Source organism: Synchiropus splendidus, chromosome 5, assembly GCF_027744825.2.
Source record: "Synchiropus splendidus isolate RoL2022-P1 chromosome 5, RoL_Sspl_1.0, whole genome shotgun sequence".
NCBI lineage: Eukaryota > Metazoa > Chordata > Actinopteri > Syngnathiformes > Callionymidae > Synchiropus > Synchiropus splendidus.
In genome coordinates this window covers 27,120,431-27,144,668 of record NC_071338.1, presented here as the reverse complement: position 1 = coordinate 27,144,668, position 24,238 = coordinate 27,120,431, and the positions used below count along the sequence as shown (strand labels likewise).

General features: G+C 39.3%; 1 protein-coding gene across 1 annotated transcript in view; it reads left to right on the top strand.

Annotated features, from left to right (window-relative positions):
- zfhx3b (zinc finger homeobox 3b) overlaps positions 1-24,238 on the top strand; it is a 309,986-nt gene that overhangs the window by 5,541 nt on the left and 280,207 nt on the right. The window contains exon 2 of the mRNA XM_053864694.1: positions 3,034-3,089. The gene's annotated coding sequence lies outside the window, so the exon portion shown is untranslated. The remainder of the gene's footprint in view (positions 1-3,033; positions 3,090-24,238) is intronic.

The window sequence follows — 24,238 nt, the reverse complement described above, 5'->3', positions numbered from 1 at the left end:
AGCCTCACTTATTGGTTCTGACTGAGCCTGTGGTCACTGAGTGGCTCAACTCCAACCCAATTGGGTAAAGTCTATATGTAGCTAATTCTATGACACTGGGAGGCAACTCCAGACATTTTGTACCTTTGTGTAAAAATACACAATTGATCGTATAAATGAGGCAATGGATTTACACAGAAATGTTTTACACTATCTTTGACAAAAAAACAAACAAAAAATGTAGTGAATTAGTTGGATAACAATGGTTTACAAAACTGATCACAAAAGTTTCTTTTTCCATTTGTTTTTCCAAAGTGTGGTAATAGCTTGCTTCTCCTACAATAATGACAGGCATGTCCCTAATTTATACTAGTGGATCCTTTCATAGAGTGGGAGGAGGCTGCAATCACTGAACCTTCTTTTTTTCCTCATTTCACTTCTATCTTAAATGAAGCTTTATCAAATTACAAAGATAACACAGCGGGAGATTGTCACCAGCAGAGACGGCTCATATTAAAAATGTGCTTTTTTGGGTTAATTAAATCAAACTATTAATGAAAAACCCATCCATGGTATTATAATGAACAAAATGCAAATGAGAAGTCATTTTCGTGGTCTGCTTTTCTTTCCCTTCTCCTCATTAGCGTCTTTAGAAATTTACCACGCAGGATTAGGAACAGGAGATTGGCATCAAAAGATGGTGAAGTATTGACACATTGTGACTCTGACATAATTTCACCAAAAGTTCTAAATATGCCATCTACTGTACACACACTATTGGAGGAGTTTTAGTCAGTAAGTAAACACAAATAGCGTCTCCTATTGATCTAAATAACCCACTGAGGCCTATATACCACGTGTCCCTTCACAACGGTGATTTGTGGAAAGGCTCTTTGTAGAGGTAAAAATTAAAGCTCTTTTAATACTTTGGCATACTTTGAACTTGCCGTTTACTTGTACGACAAACTTAATGATGCTGGTTATGTTCATTAAACTTTTTTTTTTGAGGTAAACATCTGAAATCTGTCTGGTTTGACATGATACTGCAGTCTTCTACGAAGCTCATGTCGCTCATCGTCACACTTCCTAACACAAATTGTGTGCTACAGCTGCTGTGCTTGTTAGGCTCTAATGTTTTCACATCAAATACATTATGATCCATTAAGATGTATTCAATTTTCCATAAACGTGGTCACCATCCATTCAAACATCAATCCAAATGTAATACTTGATGACACTCAAATACACATGGGTAAGTGTCCACTGTCTCTTTATTTTTACAGTAGCCATCATGAGATAATTTCCTCATATTTTATACTTTACAATACATTTTGATACTTCATAACACTCTTGTGAATGAAAGATTGTTTTCAATGTGTTGAAAATCAAATGAGATGAGGGATGATGGGCTATTCTTTTGCATCCTACATGTTATTTTCTCAGTTTTATGTGCCTGAAGGTCGCAAAGTAAACGGGTTTGATTGCAACCCAATTCCATTCCCAAAAGAGAGTGATATGTGTGACACACCTATAGATGCACCTGCACAGGAGCGACTGAACAAAATCTGAGTTGAGATGGCAGCCATTGTTGCAACAAAAGTCAAGCATTATTTGATCCAGTCACAGTCACCTGACGGGTCCTTTTACACCAGCGGAAATGTGTGTGCACATGCATATGCATACGTATGTGTACTGGTTACTGAACACATTCACAACATGATCAGAGAGTGTGATTTTTCCATTTGTTTTGGAGACATCACTCTGTTCTTCATTGTCATCATTGGTCACAATCCGAGCAGAAACGCTGACTGCTCTGTTGTTGAAACAATGAATGAAGGGGCACCGTCATTTAGTCACCTACTTATGTGCTCTCTCTGAAAAAGGGCACTACTGTGCACATGGTGTGGCCGCAGGATGCAGAAAACACATTGCAGGACACACATTCACAGACACACACTGATGGCTGTAGGCTGCAACACAGCATGCCAGCAGAACCATCACAGGTTGAGTGTCTTGCTCAGGGACGCAAACACGTCTGGCAACTGGAATGGAACGGGGGAACTGGCGACCGTCCTCTCTACCATCTGGGTTATGCTGCCTCTACCTTAAGAAGCGAGGGTGCTATTTTAGGAAAGATCAGAATAATCAATAATAATAGTATTTGCACTGGTAATGACATGTTTGTGAGGAGAAATAAATGTTCTGACTTTCACAATTATTTACATACATTACTGATCAATTAACTTGATCAGTTAAGTATTGAAAGCATTAAAGAAATTTTGGTAAAAAGATACTGTAGATGTGAAAGCTAATCTAGTTCATCCAACATAACCTGGCTGTAAGTTTCAGAATTTAATGTTGCCATGATAATTCCATTTGAAAGTCAAAGAATGGCTTTTCATCTTGATGTCACTCACCTCAGGTGGGAATTCGTTTCTCTCCCTGTTATCTGCCATGCTGAACTTTACATCATTATATTTAAACCACACCACTTTATTTGTCCTTGACTTGGGAAAGAGCATTTTGAATGTAGCTATTGATGTAGGCTGTCAGCAATTGCTGTGGCAAGTTACCTCATTTTAAATTTAAGGCTTCCACCCAACCTTCAATAGTCCCCAATGTAAGAAAAGTTAGAAAAGTTCTCCGACCATAACTGAGATTCATGCCAAGCTAAACAAGAGTCCCACCAGTTTTTCTTCACCTTTTATTATATTTATTTATTTATAGGCAAAGTCTGAAAAGGTGACTTTTATTTTCCAATGCAAACTTCAGTCTGTGCCTTTTAAACCACATGTTCTTACTTAAAGTTGTATATTTGCTCAAATTACGCTTTATATTCAGTTATACTTGTAATGGACTGACACCTAAAAACACCACACACAAAAAATATTGAAATAATTAAACAAACAAAACAAAAATACTACCATCCTAAAATCAAAAAGACATCACAGCATGCCATGCAAAGTGAAATTGAAGCTATTCAAGCTCCTTGATCGGAACAGACCGGTTCTTGAATACTGGGTTTTACTCATCCTTGTTTTTTTCCTTTTTTAGGACTTTCCGAACATGACGCCAAAGGGTCTCATCCAGTCAGTAATGATGAAAATATGGTAAGCTACACTTCAGCCTACACTGCTCTGGTTGTACTGTATGCTGTGCTTGTTCCATTCCACCAAATTCTAACCCTTAAATAGCCGGATCATATAGAAAAGCAGAAATGCACATTGCTGCATCTGAAATCTTATTTACTTTGATTTTCATCCCTTTGGGTGTTTTTCTTAAATGGATTATGCCGGACTGGTAACAAGAGTTCTGGATGTGAATTTATGTCTCAGACAGTGTAAAATCACAGCCACACAACCGTCAAAAAAGATCAGGTGCGGGCAGACTGAGTCCCAAGGCAAATAGTGTCTGACAATTCCCCGGTTTCTCTGCTGTGCCTTTGACTCCTGCTTTTTTCTTTGTAGTCCTCCATTATAGACTTCACGGATTTAAAATGTCTATTTCAGTCAAAGTGAGACAGAAATGTAAAAAATGTAAATATTTAGGATCTGCTGAGGCTGAGAGCGTCTCAAAGAACAAGTTGTTGAAAAATCATTAATATTTTTGATTTACTGACACAAATTCATGGAGAAACTGAATGAGTGAAATTAACAGATTTTAGTTTTAGCAGTAAAATGTGGAATGGTAATCTCAAATTGATATTCTGAAAGAAGTTCTACGAGATGGTAGCTGAACCAACATTGGTATGTTATAATAGTAAAATGATGTAGCGATTGTATGCTATTTTTTGCATTTGCATCAAAGCTGGTTTTCTTTTAAGGCCTATAGAGCTTTGAGTGATCGCCACCGTTGTATGACAAGTGTGTGGCCCTGATACAGGTTTTCATGCCGTGGAGGCTACTGGAATTGAGAAGAATGATCAGTGGGGATGAGATTCATCCCCTGCAGATGTTAAATGCATAGCTGAGAGAATCTTGGACTTCTGATGGTGAATTCAGTTCTTGAGAGGAAAATGCAGCTGTTTTGGGTTTGTACCATTATAGTTTCATCTTGTGCACTCGGTTGAAAAAAAAAAAAGATGGGTTTTTGTGAATCTATAGTCAATTTTGGCTACGGCTGTATGCAAAAGCCTTTCTCCCTTTTTTGAGTTTTTCTCTGCATATACTCTCAACATCGAGCTTCTGAAATGTCCCATCAAGTTGAAGAATGAAACTGCATATGAGAAGAAGAGGAATGCGCTGCTGGAACTTGTTCTCCAGCTCATTTGTAGTAGTACAGACATACTGAGAGTTTTTCTGTTCTCATACAGTATATTCCAAAAGTATGTGCAAGCAAATGTGAGAAATAATTTCCCCATTGTTACAAATACAAATGGTTCATAGTTTGTCTCCATATGGTTCCAATCTAAATGTGGGATCTTTGGTTATAATGTTTGAGTCTGTTTTGTATTTTGCATTTTTTTATTAATTACTTTTTGAATTAGAAGTATTAGACACTCACTTGTTACAGTCTCTCAGCCATCGGTGAAGTCACTCTTCATTATCCTTCCATTGTTCTTTACTACTTGACATGGCATAACAACATAGTGGTGGTTGGGTGGTTTATACGCCACATTCAGTTCAGTAGTCTAGTATGTGTCAAGAAGTAGGGATGACCTTTGTGGTTTGGATCTTCCCGTACTGTCTTCTTTTTGCTTTGGGTGGCGCTGCCTTCCCTGCAACATTCTTGACTTGATTTTTAGTGATGTAGTGAAGCATAGTAGGGAACAGGCTTTTAGCTAGGATTTTGAAACAGGGCGTCCAAAACCCCGGCCCCAATTCAAAACCCCGTCCCTCAGCGCCAAATATTCCTCCGATTAGAAAACAATGAGTTAGTTTTGTGAACAATTGTTTACAGTTTGGAACTTATCTGTGGTTTCCTCTTGTCATCAGCGTAAACAAAGATGGCGACCACAATGGCCAAATTACAGTTGCGAAAGGTTTGAGAATCTGCGAATTTGGATCTTATTCGGCGAAATTACCGGGTGGAAACACAATTTAATTTAAACCAGTGAGATGACACCACGAGTTGGGCATTATACAGGATAATACAATAATACATTTCGGGCGTCCTGCTGAGGAAACAGGGCATCCGGATTGAGTGCTGGAGGGCTCCCACTTTTTCATGTTTTGCAGTTTAGGGACGACGCCCAAGACGCCCTCTAGCTAAAAGCCTGGTAGGGTGTGTGAACTGCCCTTTATATTTTTAGGTTTTAGGGTTATGTTGTGTTTTGTGTTTTTGCTTACTGCTCATTATGTATCATATTTGAAGCCTTTCATTGTTAATTTGGCTAGTTCAATTCCAAAACATTTGTCTCAGTAAAGTCATATTTCTACCTTATGTATCCTTCTCTGAAGCGCACTGCCTGTAAAATGTGTGCACTGGTCAAATCTCCATGAGTGATGTTTTATATGACCTGAGGGATCGTGGACAAAGTTTAAGCCCTCCTTCTGGATGTAGCCAAAGATCATTAGTTAAAGTTTTTGAAGTGCTTGGCCTTTTTGATGTCCCAATATTCTCTTTAGGCTGCCAGGCCTGAAGGCTATTTAATATCACTCTGCCAAATTTCAGGCGAGGAATAATTTGAAGTGAGCATCTGTCAAAGAAACAGCCATTTAAATACATTGGTCATGGTTAAAGAGGCATAAAATGAGGAAGATTAGACGGAGTACCTTTCTCTGATGGCTGAGTCTGGTTGAGTCAAGGCCAACCAGGGCACCGGAGTTGTCTGTTTCCGTCCAGATTTAATGTATATATGACAAATATTTAGTGTTTTACTGGCGAGACACTGTTAAATAGGTGTCACATTTTAAATTGAAACTGTGCTCAAAATGTTTCATGAAGGAAAGCAAAGGACGAGCATTTTATAGTTACTATTAAACAGTCTGACTTCTGTCTGCTCAATGTGATTATCAACTGTAAATAGATACAGGAGCTATTTGTTGAAGTTATTTCATTAAAATCACGCAGAATGTTTCACGTAAATGTTTTATTGCCAGTGATAGAAGGGCATTCTCAGAGTGTGTGGAACCACTGTGGAAGAGGCTTTCAGGGTTCATTTGTCCAAACCATCTTGCTCTCTGGAGATTTGAGGCAAGTACTATAAAAGTCATCTTCATTTTGCGAACTTCTGCACCATTTCAAAGTCTCTTCACTGTGACTTTGTCCTTTCTGTGAATCTTATAGGATATTTTTGTGTAACTCATCATATTATACCACACCCTGTTCAGTTTAAGATATGTTCTTCAGTGCACTCATATATCACAATACTTGAGTGAGATATATATATATATATATATATATATATATATATATATATATATATATATATATATATATATATATATATATATATATATATATATATATATATATATATATATATATATATTTTTTTTTTTTTTTTTTTAATTCAAATGTGATGTGCCACACAAACTACTTAGAAACCTCATGGGAGGATGAGGAAATGGAGGAGGAGGTTAAAGGCCAGGTGAATTTAATTAGAAAGACTGCAAAGTTGCTCAAGGCATTCTTTAATTGAGCAGTCCCCTATTTCTTCAGGCAATCACTCATCTTACATTAATTAGTATTCATCATTTTGTCGAGCGTGAAAGTTGATTTGGAGGATGGAACACTTCCGACTCCTGACTTCAAACCTCTCCAATCGTTTTCTTCTTAACATACATATTTTAATCATTAATCTTTGTTCCTTGAATCGTGCTGCAAAGTCAAACTACGATCAAGAAAGTAAACACAGTTTCAGGATGAGTACAAATATCGTAAGTTCACAGTAAGATGTATTGAGAATAAATATGTAATATACTGTAGGTTCGCTTTCTACTCCTTCGGCAATAACATTGAATATATAGATAGAGCACGCACGCGCGCACAGCTGCATGTACGCATGTATTCAATATTCCGTTCTGCTTTAATATCTAGTCTCTCAGAATTGTTCAGTCCTTCACAGGGGAAACTGTTGGTAGGATTACTTCAGCATTTACCCACCAGTTCTCTCCTTATTATCACTTCCCTTTCTCAGCATCCGAGTTTAAGGGAAGTTTTATGTTCAGCTCTGTTCAATCCGTGGATTTTACCCTGGATATGATATTTATTTTAGTTAATGATCCGCTTTTCACACTGAGCTCAATATTTCAGTAAAAGGATTATGCGGGTGATGGGTGAATGTAAGTGCACAAATGCTTTGCAGAAAAAAGCGTTAAAAAGTTTTCTTGTTTTTTGAAATTGATGATTGAGAGCCCACAGAGTTACTGTATGCCATGTAAACTTTCACAACTTGCCCCTTGTTTTGTATCATTTTTCAAACACTGGAATGAGCAAAGTATTTGTTTTACTAGCAAAGCTGTTCCTGAAGAGTAATATTGTGTTTCTACCTAAGAGTTTTGGATGCTACATCTCGCGCAGTTACCCACAGAAGTGTATTTCTACCACCAAAAGGAATCACAACCCCCCTTTGGGAACTCTGGTGCTCTACGCTAGGAATCCCAAAGGGGATATGGGTACCAACAGCAGTTACACCCCAACGCATATACAGCTTGTTGGACAGTAGTCAATGTAAAAAAAAAAAAAAAAACTATGTTCCCTTTGCACACGAAAATGTACCCGCTTGTACATACGGGCTTGTGAGGGCTTGGTGTTCCAGGTTCCACAGATTAATCTCCCAGTTTTAACACTTTATCAGACAATAAGTCAAATACTATATTCCATGTTAAATATTCCATGACTCGATACGTGATTAGAGAGTACAAAAGAGACATTTCTTTGTTTTGGAGTCGTCCTGTCTTGTACTTCATCACGCTGTTCTTCATGGTCATTCAACGTTTTATTTAATGCTATTTCAGTGTTGACGACTTTGTTGCAGTTATTTTGGAGTTCAAGGTGATACTTTTTCACATATAATGGGCTGAGTTTTATTTTGCTTTAGTCCAACTATATAGTAATTATTTCTTTAATAAGTTCAGTGCTTCAAATGTGAGATTTGGCCAATACACATGCACTGAGGTTCTTTTGGTTGCATTTGGTTGTTTTAACAAGTAGAATCAGAAGAAAGTAGAGGTGGGTGACATGGCACAAATATCAAATCACAATTTTTAATAATGAAATTACAATTTAGATTTCATCACTATTTTATGTGTATTTTGAAACGGGTTTGCAAGTTTGCAACCAAACAGATAACTTAGGAGAAGATTCCTGTCACAGATTGTTCGCCAGGAAAACCATTTTGTCAACTTTATCTGACTTATTTAACTTATTTTGCAACGTTATTTCCATCATTCTGCTGTGACGGTGCGTACGAACGTAAGATGTCTTTAGTGTGTAGTGTGTAGTGGAGTTAGAGACATATAAGATAAAAACACTTAAAGTTGCGTTTTCCTCCGATGGCGAGTGTGGCAGGACGATGTGCGCTTATAACGAAAGTGCGGCGACTCACGGCAGCGCGTCGAGTCAGGGGAGCACGTCAGCATAGATCTACATGTATAGCTTATAGAATGAGACAGGGACGATCCATACGATCTCCTCAATTTGGCAGATTGTCAACATATTTGAATCATTCATGATCTTAATGTCATCATATCACCCATCCCTATAAGATCACATTTTTGTTGAATTTGCCCACTGTGGGTCCAATAAAGGCCATCTAATCTAATTTTTTAAAATGTGGTATCTTTTGCGTTTAATCCAAACGGTTGCAGACCCCTGATATTGACTATTAAAAATTATAACAGTGTTGGTATCACTTCGATAGTCGGTACTTCTCTGTTCAAAAACAGTAATCGTGTGCCCCTATTCATTATTATTGCAGCTGAACATTTTCTCAGACAACATTTGTTGCTTGCAGTCACTGCTCACTGACCTTGACTCCCTCAGAGCTCTGCCTCTGACAGATTACCAAACCCTCTTGATCTAATTCAACCTTTCTTCCGCTGCATCCTTTATTTCTAGTTTGGCAAATTATAAACCAAATTTCCTCAAGCAGCATGCGGTGGTCCTCTCTCCTAGGTGGAAGGAAAGAAGAAAAACTAGTCCTGTAGAGAGGCAGAGAGATTTTTATAGACTGGATCAATTAAATTTGTCTTATTTATAATGACAGGGCTCTGTGATTCAATAAGAGCTAATGTAGTTGAAAAGGCCTCAAGCTGTGTGGCCATTAGGTAAGAGAATGTAACAATGGGAGCTTTAAGCATGCAGTGTTTTCTTGGACTGATCCAACCCAATTACAGACAGAACACTGAAGAAAGCGAAGATGAGGTGGGCTTCTCAGCCACCAAACCTGCTGCGAGAGCATAAGATCAGGTGGCCGTAACAATGTGATCAGCTTTTATGGAAACTACTGCTGTGTCAAGAAGTGAGGGGAAATATTAGCTTTCACAAGATGCTGCAAATCCTCTCAAAGGCTTCCAAAATCCAGAATTTTCCAGCTTCTTTAAAAGAAAATAAAACTTAAAACTCACGTGTGTCACATTCTTCCTTTGCTTTGAATGTGTTTATCTTGACAGAAATTGATCAGTTGTGTTACGTTAAATAATAAAAAATAGTGTTTGCTCTATACGTTTCATGGCAAACATGTTGATATATTAAAATCTCTTTATATATTTTGTGTTTGTATAGACTGCATATAGCATCACATTAAAATGATATTGTGGCATTTGTGCCACCTCCCAGATTGAGAACTCCAATCACAATCCTCTTGATGTTTGGTGATGACTGAACTTGAGCAGTTCAACACCAGCAAAACATTATTTGGACTGTCTGCCTGTCTTGGTGCCTGTATCTCTGGCTTCGTTGCTATGGTGATGCATCAGCGTAATGTGTGGTCCTTAAACTGCATATTGCAGTTGAGAATTTACACCCAACACCCAATTGGCTTATCATCGACTGACTTCATGCCTGAACAATTCAGAGTTCTTTGAAATGATGCTGAACTGTGTGGTCTGCGAGAAAAATGAAAGTGGCATGTATTTAGAGCCATGTGAAGCACCTGGCCACTTCTGGAATGCCTCTGAGCTGTACTAGTACTTGCCTGGTGGTCATATCATGAAAGCGCATCGACCGCAGGACAGCAGAACATCATCTACACTGCGTGCTACTGGCATAAATGAGGGGTTAATATGTACGAGGTGAATTTCTTTATAGCCAGTGGCACAGTCAACTGGGACAGTTGTTGAAAAAAGATCAGTTCACACCTTCCAGAATGAACCCGGCGTTGGAGGATGTAGTTGAGACGTGTGTTCACTGTATTGCCCACTGAAACATCAAATAAATTGTTATTATTATTGTCATTATATGAAGCACATTTCAGAGCACATATAAATGAACTCTTTACTGACAAAATTACGGAACTACTTTTGCCAGGTTTTGGAATCATAGCGTCCCTATGTCCGTTGAGGGGGGAACAATCCAAAGGTGCAATTTGCGAGATGTGGATAAATGTGATTTTTCGCCCGAAATCATTTATTGTAACACGTTTCATGGAAACCAGTTTGATGGCACTATGATCAGCGTGCTATTCAGGCACCAATGGTCAGAAAAGGCTAAAAGTTCCAGCTGTAAGTTTGGACTTCTACCAGATCATCTACTAGGACTGTTTAAACTAACTTTTGATGAGAAGGAGCTGAGGAGATGAGGGAACCTCTACCAACCATATGCTTGAACCACATTGAGACTAATGTACACCACAATAGTCGGAGTGAAAATGTGGAACTCGTCGACAAAGGAAAAATCTAAACAACAATGAGGGTTTTCAAGAAAATGCATCTAACTCAGGAACGGCAAGATTTCTCTTGGGAAACGACGAGACGATAACTCACAACTGAAGAACGGTAACACACAACTTTAAGGGTATCACACAGAGACAAGCATACACACAGCTAAACATACTCTCTGTTGTCCCTGGAAAATCAGAAAAGGTGGAATGAGGGCAGAAATTAAAAGAACTCTTCTTCATGCTGTTCCTTTTTCATCACTGAAATGTATGTAGAAATGTTGACACCGCTCTGTAATGTATCAATAATGTTGCAATGCGATGTACAGGAGATGTTGGTCATACACATATCAAATGTCATTGCAATGTATAAGAGAGATTGAATTTTGAATCACCACACCATCATCAATTCTTATTCTTATTCTTATTCTTATTCTTATTCTTATTCTTATTCTTATTCTTATTCTTATTCTTATTCTTATTCTTATTCTTATTCTTATTCTTATTCTTACGCAACTTTTTAACATTTCCATGTGAAATGTTTTCCCCTCCACTTCAATGAAGTTCACTTCCCCCACACACTCTTGGATAACTTTTTATAACTCAAATCATGTGCAGTGAAGGGCATCATTACTGACTGTTGACTGAATCAGCTTTTCTAATTGTTCTCATTTGTAAGTCGGTGAGTGTGTAAGCGAGAGGGGTTATGGAAAGCCTTGCCTATCTCCGACGTGTCACTTGCTATGTTGGTGAAGGATGGAAGCACAAAGTGCCTGAGGAGGATGTAACATGGCCCCCTGTGCCACCAGCCCCCCACCCTCCGACACAATTACCCACTCATGTCTAATTGGCATTTGAGGCCTCTCTGCTTGATCGACCATGGCCACATCAGCATGAAGTGGCAGGGCAGCGTTTGCCAAGCTGTGACTTAACTGGTATCACGCTTTGCTACACTTGAGGCTGCTTACATAATTTGTTGACATAAATGTACACTGCCTAATTAACATCGCCAGCCTCTCATTTAATGCGAACAGACATGCGATGCATCTGGTGCCGCTGTCCAATTTGCTGACTTCAGAGCTGCGCTGTAGAGGCCTGTCTGCCACTGCGGGAGCCGATGTGACTTTTTAGGATGAAAGTGATTTGAACGCTCAACTTGACCTTGGCATGTTGATGCCAGCGCAAGTTAGTTGGGAAACAAACTTTCTGGAATTCAATTAAAGAATTGCTCTCATTTGTTGGTGGACTGAGGCTGAGCGCTCGACTTGAGAATGGCGTGCTTTGGTGGATGGACCTAAATCTGTCTGACAGGCCGCTTTCTGATGGGAAGCTCTACGATATTTGAGCTGACTGTGTGAACAAATGATCATCCTCTCAATTAGAGCCACTTTCTGATGCTTAATCGCCCGCTTACAACCCACATAGCCACAGTTAGTCCTGATAGCCAGTGTTAGAAAATAAGTTTGGACTCTTTCAATAGATCACAATTGTTAAACTAACTTTAGCGAACAATATGACCAATAATAACAATATAACAATATATTAACCTCAAAGAAATGCACATACATTACTGAATATCTTGTGTGAAATGCTCAAGTCAATACATTTCACACAAAATTTACTGCGTACTTTTCCCCATTTTACATTCCTTTTCTGCAGTATTGCATTTAATTTGTTTATTTTTTGGCATTTTTTTGTAAGCCCCGCTTGTTGGCCCATTCGGTATTTGGCACATGAGCATAGCCAGTCATCAGCATCTTAGTTTTCTTGGAAAGAAATGAGTATTCTTAATCTGGAAGGGATCACGTCTCCAATAAATCAGAAACAAGTAACAGTCTCTTTTAATCAAATATACTTCGGAAAGACTTGCCTCAGTCATTTACTCGTGGCCTTTGTGCAAGTTGCTAACCAGTGCTGGCCTGATGTGATCCAGGCGACCTGCTCATTCGAACTTGTAAAAAAGACTGGTGTGATAGTGGCAAGGTCACTGAGCATCTCATTCACACTCACCCCGCCGACACCGTTCATGCATTTGATTCTCCGCCGCACTGCAGGGTAATCAGGACACTGATACTTTATGAGAGTGGAAATGACAAGGATTTACACACAAAGGCCAGCCAAAGATTGGATCCTATTTATCTTTAGAGTCGAGTCAGAATGTGTGAGGGCAGGAAGTTAGGCAGTTTCAGTGTTTTGTCACATCATTGGGTCATGCTGAAATGCATCTCTTTATCCGTCAAGTGCTTTGCATAAATGTCAATGCCTTGGAATAGTGTTTACTGATGAGAAAGCAAGTTATTCTAGCACAACTAAGATGGTAAAATAAATAACCACTCACTCATTTCCATTTCTGAAAAGTTATAGATTTGAATGTTTTAAAGTCAAGTTGTGTGAGCAAGTTCTTGTTGTAATATTGCTACCTAATTGTAAGCCAATTTAGATAAAAGAATATGTATTTTCATTAAGTACAGTATGCTCTTTGAGGACCTCTCTGTTGCTTCGTGCTGCCTTTTACATCTCCACACCTCCTAGAAACCAGTACACTGTGTTTATATTGTTTTGCTACATGCAAAGCTGGGCTGTTTTTTTCAGCTTTACACTAAATTACCTTGGGAAAACCATGTACTGTACCTTTCTTCATGTGAAAGAAGCCCATTGTATTAACATTTTCTCCATTCATATTTGTTTTCAATAGTGATGTGTCTGATACAGCATTTGTGCCCACTTGGAGACCTTGTAGTTTAAAGTTGGCCTTGCCCTCATATAAATTTAAGTCCTCAAGATTTCCCTCCTCAAAACATTTCTATTGTATAGGAGGATGGTTTCGAGTTCTTCTTTGAAGATCTATACAGAGCTTCTGCATAGCTTTGGACAGCAATAAATAGGAGTCTCCCTGAGGGCGAGGCTCACTGACGTGAGGAACATTGACCAATGCCTGAAAACCAGCTGTACAGCCCTGTTAGATTGGGGCAGGTGGAATGCAGGCTTCAAAGGCCAAAAGATAATCTTCAGGAAAAATTTTAAAGCCAGGGTCTGAGATGTGCCGAACATCTCCGAGCTTCTGCTCACAAAGACTCACGTGTTTTGAGCTGGTCCAGGAATGCTTTGATGCTGCTGATCCCTGAACTTTTGTTAGTTTATTTGGCTTCATTTTTATGTTTAATATGTACTTGAAATGCCGGCTCTTCTTTATATAATATTATAGGATATCTGGAAGAAATAACCTAGGAGTTGAGGGATTGAGCCGTAGCATCAGATGATTCAACGGCTCAGTTGCAAAGTCCTCCAAGATACAGATGGAAAAGCGCCGGGTCAATCACTGAATAAATTGCAGCGAAAAAAAAAGGTTTCACATAAGCACCGGAGATTCAGTCTTATCTGGCTTTTATCTTTTTAATTTTCTGGGCAGAATAGTATTGTTGAGATATTGCTCTCCATATTTGGCAAATCTCTGAATAATTGACTCCTCTGTGGACACGTAAACTAGCAGATCCATTTTTGTTTGGGCCGGGTGTGAGTTTGACGTGATTTTAATTATCGATACAACCTGTTTGAAAGTTTATCGTCGCCTCACTGGCAGACTTGCAAATATACAGGGCCGGTGTTTCAGTGGTTTGGTGCGGACGCTTGTCTATCTATGTAGAGCTTGGGTTTCTGATTCCCACTATCAAGTGTGGCAACAGAAAGCCTGCTGAGGTGAATTGGATTCAGCCATGTTTTGATGAAATTGTGTTTTACTTTTTAAATGAACTCATGATTCAATGTAGTTGTCTAGAAGTTTGTTATAAAGTAATATTTTCACTTTGTACACACACCTGCGAGTTTACTTTCCGACTCGTATGTATGTATACAATTGTATATAAATGTATATAATTGTCAATTCTGATTAAAAAAAAGGAAAGTACTGCATAAAATATTTGACAATAACGCATCATATAATCTTGCAAACCATGTTTCTAAAGAAAAAAACCTAATTTTATTTCTCATGCAGCCTTTTGTTATTGTTTTCTCTTTGCCTGTAGAGGGGGGTGTTGTCCTGGTCATGAGCCCCTGCGCGCAGTAAAGACACTGGTCTCTTCTCACCGCCCCTCTCTTCAATGTTCATTTTCCATTTCTTAAAAGTGGGCGTATTCGGTGAGCTAAAACTGAAAGCTGTCTATTTTCTTCTCAGAATTATCATTTGGATGCTCTAGGATATATACACGTTATACACTTGTCATTATGATACACATGAATATAATTATCCAAACATGTATTTTGTGTTGGTATGTAAAATATATTTTGCGTTATAAGATAGCATTGGTGGAGGGATTACGCAGGGAGATGAGATGGTGACAGTAAAGATGCAACCCCCCCCCATTCTGAATCGGGTGTCAAAAGGAACAAAAGTAGCCATTTTGTGGTGAGTATGGTGTTGCTGTAGAGATGAGATGGTTAACACCCTTCTGCGGAATAACCAACATTCTCTCTCTCTCCTTCCCTCGCTCCTTCGCTCAGTCGACTATGAAGACACTTCATCTTCCCTGACAGTATGACCACTGCTGCATGTTCTGATGCATTCAGCATACCTTTATTGCATCATAAATAAATCAGAGAAATTACTTTTTCTTTCTCTTCCACTCACATGTTCCTTTATCTCTCCCTCCTCTCCTCTATCTCAAGGTGGAGTTGGAAAACGGGAAATGGCATGTCTGTGGATATCCACTCCTCATCTCTGTGTCCAAATCTTCTTTGCCTGGGTGTATGATCATTTATCAGATGGGAAATTCCCCGATACATTTTTAGTCATGACATATAATGATACTGCTTTAAATTTCCATTAGCCACAGTAGTGAGCAATTATACATTAAACAAATTCTCCCAAAAATGCATCCATTTTTTTACATGAAAAATATGTGTAAATAAACACAGTGCTGCAGAATGCATGAGAAGAGTAGGGTGGGATTCAGGGTAAAAAAAAAAAGACCTCCCCCACCCTTCTGTGACTCCATGGTACCGTTCCCTCCTCCCGTTCCTGTAATCTCTACTCCTCCATGGGTAGTCTCAAACCTTGTGTTCGTCCACCACCAACCAATTACCTGGCAACTCTGCCCTTATCCCCAGCACAGGCGTGATGCTGCTGCATGATGGGGTTTTTGTATATTGAATTCCATCTCCTGGTGAGATAAAGGGTGTAGGAACAGGGCTCTGCCGCTGTGCTAGATAAGTGTTTCTCACAAACTGTTCCTCGCTGCTTCTCCTGACACTGATTGTGGTGAGAAGAGACATTGGGGATGGCAGGGGGGAAATGCATTGGGATGGGGGGTTGTTGAAGCAAGATGGGACCCAATTTTAGTATGAATCTTTTGTGGTTATTAATTTGCTACGGGGATGTTTACAAAGAGAAGTTGGGTTCCGCACTGAAACCTGTCTTCTGGTCCCCGCAATGTTGACTTTTAGGGATCAATATTCACATGGCAAGGTATTTTCGCCTTATTCTTATTGCAAACTTGGAGAAGACACTAGATATTACTCTTCGAATCGATGCTTTATCTTCATTTGGGACGGCTGTTCAATCCGCAGAGGTGACAGTTATGGGTTGAGTAACTCTGTGGAGTATCAGCTTTTATTCAGCCTCATCCCTTCCCTCTCACGGCTATTTGTAAGCTATCCTGAGAAGCATCCCCTGGTACCTATGGCCTGAGTCCATCGCATCTATCTGTCTTTGTCTGGCCCAATGCAGGGTACCACACACTCATTGGTTGCCCTGGGGAACAATGGAAGTGATGGACCACCGTTCATACATCAAACCTGCAAGGCATTTGACAGTTTAGGACAGAAACATTGAAAATAATGACCACAGCAATATTTATCAGGGGTTAAAAATAGAATACTGCTGAGAAGTGCTGACAATTTTAAACTCAGGACCCATGTGTGGCTGTGACCCCACAAGCCCAAGCCCTCCCACTGTTGTCGAGGTTAATAGAAGCTGCCCTAAGTGCAGCGGAAAATATGTTTGCAGTTTAGTGGACTGAGTGATATTCAACTACTTCGACACTAATATGCTCCAATTGAATTTCTCCTGTATCAGATGAGAGTCTGTCCTGCCACAGTACCTCCCTCACAGCTGTGCCCTGGTCGCTCAACCATAGCAGAAACCAAAGGTCAAGTGTGATGGGTCAAGTTTAACCTGAAACCAGACAGTCTGACAGCAAGTGGGTTAAGGTTTGGTGGTTTCTGTTGATAATCTTATGTGGCCTTACTGTGCTTTTTCTTTACTTTTTATATGTGCCTGGTGTATATTTATTTTTTCTGCGTCTTGCATCATGTTCCCACTACATGTTTTTTGCAATATCTGCATACATATACATATCTTTTAAATGTCTATCTTTAGACATTGTTTGATATATTGATGGGTTTTGGCTTTATTGGAATGCAAATACATAAATATTGTATAATAATAAATTACTCATTTTGCGCCAATGTAATGCTTACATTTCTTACAAAAATCTCTGCAAGAAAATGATGTTGTTGAATAGAGCATCATGAAGGATAAGTTATGGTTAGAAATGGCCTGTTATTGTGTGAGGGAAAAGAAATACCTCTCCACCAGATGGTATTTTAATCTATATGTTTGCGTTAAATCATTTCTGTCTGCTTATATAATTTATGTGAAACACACTGCACCACATGTGCAACTACGATCCACATATGCACTCACTCAACACCTGGAACAGCTTCTTTCATTTTTCGCAAGGCCATCCTAAGGTCACCATTGGTTTGCGATAAAGTCTTGGTTTACAAGCTCCGCGTTTGGCTGTGTTAAAAATTACTGCAGCCATATATATCCAGGTGCAGCAGAGTTCAGGAAGCTTCCTTGATGTGGAGTCTGCTTGGCATCGTTTCAATATCCATAAATATCCTAAACACTGAAAGGAAAATAAACAAAACTGGAATTTTGACTAAGTGCTGTGTCAATCTGATCTGAGGCATTTTCGTGAGGGAATGCACATTTTGTTGAACGTTTTAAACTCTCCACTATCAGTTTTAAGTGGTTGAACAGGACATTTCTAATAGTTTATTGCATTTTTTATACAGTACATGAGCAAATTCATCAGGATAAGCACGTTTTATGTCTCTGTATATGATTAGACGTAATGACGCCTGCTTTTTACAAGCTCTGTGTAACATTACTTAAATGTACTGTCTCATATATCCCTGTAATGTTTCTGGAACAGGTGTAATTTGCTGTAAAACTCCCTATAATTTACTGGCCATTGGGAGCGCGCTGCCCGAGTGTGAAAATCAATAAGGTGGTCAAACGTATTGGGTATTGTCTCGGTGCTGATCTACGCTACAGCATCACTTAGGGTAATTTTGTAATAGCAGGGTCAGCGCTCAACCTATCTCCTACACCATCTAAAGGAGATAAATGTTTTACAACACTGTCATGTGACCCTACCTACATTCACCTTGGTGTCCCTGAAGGCCTCTCCAAACTGTCACAAGAGCAGAGGTCCAGACTGTGGTTGGTGTGTGTGTTCGGGGGTTTCTCTCTTGCCTCCTATTGTGTGCAGCTATTTTAATGCTCCATAACCTTGCAGAGCTGGCCTCAGGCGCTTTTGCATGTAGCCGATCTACAACCACCCCCCCCTCAAGTCTTTTCAGCGGGAACCCATGCAGAAAACATGCATCGAATCTAATGGTTCTTCATGTATAATGTATAGAAAAGAGACCTCATCATCGTCTGTAATAGATTATCCATTTCTGGTTCATGGGGAGATAGTTTCATCTGAGAATCCTAGACACCTTTTCTTTTGGCTTTCTAGAGTGAGCCAAAGACTAACAGTCATACATATTTTTGAGCTTTTTAAAATTGAAAATCTCCCATGAAGTTAAGCAAGTGAATGTCCGGGGATGAATTTTGACATGAAATGGAGAGCTTAGGCTTTTGGGTTTTAGTGTGGAAGAAGATAATAACTTTGTTGCTCTCCTGATTTTCTTATTGTAGAGAGAACAGAATATTATGATGCAAAAATCTATTAAGAGTGTCAAGTGCTGTGTCTTCGCCTCTGCAGGGACATGCAATTAATTCTGTCAGAATCAAATGTTTGGGAATCAGCAGCGGTTTGGATTGGCACCCACAGCAGTCACCGGGTTATGATTCATTAGATATCCAAGGAAATGAATTTCCTTGCGAAGGGAATGATTTGAACTCGGACGAAAGAAGTGCGTAGGTCTGTGATTGTTTCCTCCTCGCTGTCAGTGCAGAGATAAAGCTGATCTCAGTAGCTCTGTTAATGACACTGGCTGAGATTCAGGAAATAACTGGCTTCAGTTAAATTGTAATTAGGTTGGCCATCTCTACCACCTTTATTGCTTCCTTAAATCTTTTTAAGAGTTCTGTCAAAGACTGTTTGAACTGGCTATTGTTACCAGGCAAGCTTTAGATTTTCCTGCATGAACTGGGACTCAGAAAAACATTTGGTTTCCCTGCTGGAAGGACCATTGCGAAGATTTGCCTGACACTGTATCTCTGCTGGAATCCACAGTATAGGTGAACTGTGAGTTTCCTGCACTGGCCTACCATTCATTTTAAAAACTCTGCATCTACCTGCTTCAAACTACACTGAATAATGACCAATAACCCTGTGTATTCCTGTCGATGTTCCTCTCAGACAAGAGCTTGAAGACATTTGACAGGAGTTGTGCGTGTTTCCTGGCTAACACAATACATCAAAAAGATTTTGCAGTACTTCTTTTCTTGTTCTTCTAGCTTATAGCCATGGTTAAGTTGTGTACAGAGATTTCATTGAAAAAGTGTTGCAAGATTGAGTACTTGATTTAACATCTCTTTCAAATTCATATTTTAAACCAGGCAGATTCTAGAAATGATTGTAATTTAGGTGCTGATCATTGTTTGTTACAAAGTGGAGCCACGCTGTGAAGAAAAAGGTGCATCAGTATGAGAGATACTGGGAGGGGTAGATGGGATTTGACTGTGAGCTGGGAGCAGTGGTGGGTGGAGCCACGACAGCTGAGCATGTACGCTTTCTGTTGCAGGGCTGAGGAAATTAGATTTATTTTCTTGTAGGGTGAGGAGACGGGATGGAAAGGACAGTCGTGGCAAATGGCTGAATTTAATAAATCTCAAACAGGTTGACTAGGAAAACGCTTTCTCAGTAGAATTTGTCTTTGTTCTGGAAGAGCTCAAGGATAACTTTGACTTAAAATCATACATTTATAATTCAGCATATAATGCAACCATAACAATATAGATGAGCACCATTTCCCAATTCTGAAATTGACTTCATGTATTTATTTTGCAAGGCAGGTGTTCTTCTTCTACCCAAATCCCTATCAATACAAGAGGTTTCGAATGCAGAATGGATTTTTAACTTGTTTAAAGACTAGTCTGTACTGATTCATTGATTACAGTGGGAGTCAGCAGTACCCATGACTTGCCGGTAGATGGTGTACCTTGTTTAAGTTTTCCCCCCACTGCTGTCTCAGCCTTGTCTTGTGAAAATGCTGTGGGTTAGGCCTCCCTAACCTATCATCCTGCACACCCCTCAACTCCCCTTTGAGCACCCCTTCCATCTCTGCCATCTCACCCCCTCCCTTCGCCCCCACCTCTCCATCCAGGGGGCAGAGTCACCGAGGTGGCAGTTCTAACAAGCTGCTGGGGACCACACTGCTCAAATGAGCCAAATCAAAAAGAAAAGGGGGAGCGTGATAGGTAGCGCCATGAACCCCCTGCGGAGAACAACCATTCTGATGAATATGAAATGAATTTGTATTAGTTGACATGATAAGCTGAAGGAAAACCCTCCACGCACTCGTCTTCTCCCTGACATCCTTAAGACATTTAAAGCACAAAAAAAGACGCGTCAACTGCGATAAAACACTGGTCATGTTGACCATAATGCCAATAAAAAAAAACATCAAAAAGCTTGAAATATATTCAAAGAAATATATCTTATACTAGTATCACTATCTCACTTCCTCATAACATGGTATAATCTTATATTTCAACCATCATTCATGGGAGTGTTTCCCATTGACCCTCCTGCGGGACTCTGTTGTCCAATGGGACTGGAAACGTTCATTATTATCCAAGCTCCCAATCATACTTTAAGCATACATGGTGTTTTGATTGTTCCGTCCGTCTATCCACCATGAACATACACATGCATGCGCTATCAGAGTAGACACATGCATACAAGCATTTGACGCTGTGAAAAAAACCAAAATACATTTCAAAAGCTTCTTCTTCATGTTCAGAAAACGACTTTGGATGGAAGAGGACAGAGTGAAATTGCTCATTCAATACGGAGAATACAATACATGATGTATACATGGAAATGAATTTTTTTCCGTAAATGTTCATCCTCATATAAACAGAAAATTTAGGCAGCCACTGTGGCTTCTTTTGATGTGTTCCTGTCTCTTCCCTCATGTTAGGTGATTGTGCTGTGGATGGCAAAATGAAATGAACAGAATAATTTTTATCGGAAATGAGAACACGAAGGAGCACAGTAGATATTGAAATGATAAAAATGTATTAACACTGAACAATCTTTATTGCTGACTTCTATTAAAACGCTTTAATACTGTCTTGTTGACCTTGGATCTTTGCTGCTAGCTCTGCGTCTTATTGTTCGTGGTACAACTGACTTAACCTGAGGTCGTCACGCCGAACAAAAGGTCGGAAATGCACGGAGGGATTTTGCCACCATGTACAGTTGTTTTGTAAAGTGGGCATTGAGTTCATCACTCTTGGGCAGCGCTGCCTATCAGTCATCCTACAGATTAGAAGTAGCAGCTTCTGTCGTTTTTTTTTCTTTTGCACAAAAAAGAATACTCTCTCTTTGACAAAGCTAATAATTGTTTTGCCATATAGTCATCCGTTTTCTTCTACTTATCTTCTCAGAGGGTTAAAGTAGACTTCATGCCTATCTTGTCTACTTGAGAAAGGCTGTTAAGGAGACAACAAATCAATGCCACCCTCACACCTACAGACAATTTCACCAGTTAACCAGTCACAATTCTATGTTGTTCTATGTTCTATGCAAGTAATAGATTTTTTTCTCTTTAATAGATATTTTCTAATTATTAATTTTATTATTTTAGTTGCATCACCACCACCAAGTTATCTGCGCCAATATAATATAAGCAGATTTTGTGTTATTTATTTATTTTAATAAGATGCTATTTATACTTATACATGATGAAAAATGTTATTACCATTTAAAATTTTACATCACAATGTAAAAATGACCAAACAGACCATGTTTCTCTCCAGAAAACACTACTTGTTGTGATGCTGCAGCCCTGCCAGCAGTAGACCTGCAGCCAGCCTGCCATCATGGTGGTGGTTTGGCAATATTTCTCTGTCAAGAAAGATTAACGCTGAATTGCAATTTGCAACATGTGCACCCACCGACACAGTCAGTTGTTACGTACAGATCCACTCTGTGTTGTCTTTGTGGTTCATTCACACTCAAGTAGTGACAGAGAAAAAATTATGGAACTCTCGATAAATGCTGCTAGGGACACTACAATGCATCAAAAGTTTTTATTTTCATAAGAAGAAGTATGGTACAGTGATCTACAGTATGCAGGGTAGTAGATGTTTTTACTCTGAGACATTAAATTCATTCTCCTTCCTCTTAAAAGTTTTACCCATCCACACTCTGAGGCCAGTTTCCTTTTTTAAGATTTTATAGTTAGACTTTGAGTGGTTTCTTACACGTAGCTCAGCATCCCAAAACAGAGCCTAGTCCACAATCGTCTTCTTTTTACTGCAGCCAAACATGACTGTGGTCTGCTTTCACTGCAGACCTTTCTATGAGTCTCCATATGCTTTTGTTGCTCTTTTCCTTAAATGTATTTTGTTGTGTTTGTACATTCAGTCTACTATGTTGCACCATTTTGTCCCTTTAAAATTCATTCAGACATGGAGTGAACGGAAGAAAAGAGTTGGTGAATATCTAGGCCACAGCAGATCACAGCGTGCCCTTCTGCTAACCTCCCCAAAAAGAGCAGCCATTTCCGTCTTTACTCCCCTGGAGCCTTTCGTCCCTTTGCTTAGTCGACGTATTTCATGCTACTCGTTCCCAGGTGTGACGTCAGCATTTTGTACTGAGCCTCATGGTGTAGTGGAATGGTGCATTTTAGTGGGGGTTCATTGAGCGATATACTAACTGTTTTCCTAAATTCTTGAAGAGTTGAAAGTGAAGGCGTTGCTGATGGATGTTTGACTCCCCTCACTGATGGGTTTTATATCAATGAATCCATTGAATACATGTAGTTGAATGTCAAAATATTTAAACTCGTGCCATTTTTTTAAACTGGAAACAATTGTATTGAATTTACTGCTTTGTATTTCTGATCCATGTAGAGATCAGAAGAAGGCCTATACACGCTTTCATGTTTATACAGAAAAAGATTTCCATACTCTGTGTCTAATGGTGTGTTTGATGTACACATGCATCTGGTAGTAATCAGCTGACCCCGTTCAGGGAGCTAGAAGTGAAAGAGGCTGTTATTCTTTAGCACCAGCCAAACTGACAAAGTCACAGTGGGATCAGACTGAGTCCCTGGTGTGTCGGCGAAGTCAAGCGTGATGGATTCAACGCGTGGTGCACCAAAAAGATGATAACGTCTCCCACTTGGCTCAAAAAGAATAAAAATGAAAATGATTCAGAGGCAGGACATTTTCAGCTGATGAATACGGATTTAGAAAATTGGGTTAAGTCCACAATTCAGCGTTGTAAATGATGTCTAATTGTAATTAGGAAATTCAATTTACCCTCTTAATTTCTTCACTTGACATTTAACATGTGCCTCTCTGTGCTGTCAAGCTCTCATGTGGCCGTTTGTAAAAGCGGCTAGTGAATCTGAAGCTCTAATGCTGGCAGTATTTTTTTTCTTTTGTAGTAGGTTTCAATAAATTCTCTCAACTGCAGTTTCTTCTTGGGTTGTTTAGCTGTGTATAGTAATACTATGTCTTGTAATTGGAGAACCCACAATTGCTGTTTCACTATGATGTTTGGCAATAAGATACGTATCCCACTACAGGAGTGACGATACACTACATCGCCATATATTGTGATACTGTAAATACAACAATGTATTGTAATATATTGTATTATATTGTCATTATTCCTTACTACATAAAACTTACAATAATTCTTGTCAATGAGCATGTTGTCATGAACTCGCGGAAGAACTGCTCTCTCAACTAGATAACTCAAGTGGGAGTAACCACGCATCACAAATGCAACGCATATCCAAGTCTTCACTTATGAAATGTTGATATAGCTGTTCTTATAATATAGAAAATATATGGCAGAATGAAGTATGGCTGCATTTGAGCGTGACGACATTTTCTATCATTGCCATTTGCATTGTACGTGTTTTTTCCTGTGTGCTGCTGATGGACGATGCTGCCCTGACTGGCCACTTCCCACCTGCTGCCCTTCCCTTGTAATACACCGGTGGTCTGTGGGCACT